General features: G+C 33.1%; 1 non-coding gene across 1 annotated transcript; it reads left to right on the top strand.

Annotated features, from left to right (window-relative positions):
• Positions 1-965: 965 nt before the first annotated feature.
• TRNAV-AAC (transfer RNA valine (anticodon AAC)) lies at positions 966-1,038 on the top strand. The gene has a single exon. It is a non-coding gene; the product is annotated as a tRNA-Val (tRNA).
• Positions 1,039-1,427: the final 389 nt, after the last annotated feature.

Consider the following 1,427-nt stretch of genomic DNA (forward strand, 5'->3'; position numbering starts at 1 on the left):
CACACAGGCGGAACAGCCCGTTTATAGGGCTGGCCCATTCATACATCCATCCCATTTGACATGAACCAGAGAACGATAAATCTCCAATTAAGTACCTCCAGAGGCATGATTTGCTATGGTAACATTGAGGACTTTGTGTCCCGACAGATTCAACTTGCACCAGTCACCATCACACGGGGACTTCGGCCGACGGGGATCGAACTCACGATCTCTTGGGCATGGGTCTAACACCAGGCTATCTTGTCTCTCTAATGAATTTGTTCTTAGTGAATGCATTTGCTAAGGGAAAAAATAAATAAAATTTTCTTAATTTATTTAATTTTTCTGTCAGTTAAAAACAAAATTTTTTCTGTTTAAAAAATTCTGCTCCTTCTTTTATTGGCATTTTGCAGAAATAATCTCTAATAAGCACCCGAAAAATTAAATGCGTTTTTGATTGTTGATTAAATATATAAATATAATATCTACTGGTTAGAACCCTTGTAATTCTTCAATGGAATCCCAGGGTTCCTAGAAGCACCTTATGAGAACCGCTGACCCAAAGCTTCCACAAAGCTTACTTTAACATCCACTGTTATACAATTGTGCAACGGGTGAAATAAATTATTTATTATTTTTAAATTTTAAATTAAAAAAATATTTCACACTATTTAAATTAAAAAATAATCATAAAGTTATGCAGAAAATAATAAATAAAGATAAATTTTTTTAATAAAATCTTTCGGTAAAACGCGTCTTACAGCTTCGTTTTGAAAAGCAAAAAAAAAAAATATATTAATTCTTTTATTGGTTAAGGAGATCGTATCAAAAAATTAAATAACCCAATCATTTGAACTTACGATCAATTTACTTTATGTAATCTGTGTGCGTTTTAAACAACAGAAAACTTCTATTTTATTCGCGAATTTGTTTTAACTCTGAGAGAAAAAGCGAATTACTTCTTAACTCAGTTCTTCACTCTCGTCGTACCTATGGTGTAGTGGTTATCACATCCGCCTAACACGCGGAAGGTCCCAGGTTCGAAACCTGGTAGGTACACGAAGTCTCTTTTTTTTCCATGTTTTAAAAAATAATGATCAAGCAGTCTCATTTAAATTATAAATGTTATTGTATGTTGCCACTTTTATTTTTTATTTGGTTCTCTCCAAAAGTAAAGGAAAAATTACATACGAATGTATCATCATCATTTTCAACCATTATCAATTATTTTCACCATTATGCTAGAGCTGCCTTGGTGTTATAGGGCCCGCTGTATGCCATTTTAGAAGGTTTGAATCACACGCAAGAATTTATTTGCACCTGCATTTTTCATTATCCATAGTTTCACGAAATGGAGATAACTGCAGTCTTTAAAATGAAGAATGAATTATTTACACATACAGTGGTGTACATAGACTTACAAGATTCTTAAATGCGCCCTATCTTAG

The sequence above is a fragment of the Parasteatoda tepidariorum genome, chromosome 5 (assembly GCF_043381705.1).
Source record: "Parasteatoda tepidariorum isolate YZ-2023 chromosome 5, CAS_Ptep_4.0, whole genome shotgun sequence".
Taxonomy (NCBI): domain Eukaryota; kingdom Metazoa; phylum Arthropoda; class Arachnida; order Araneae; family Theridiidae; genus Parasteatoda; species Parasteatoda tepidariorum.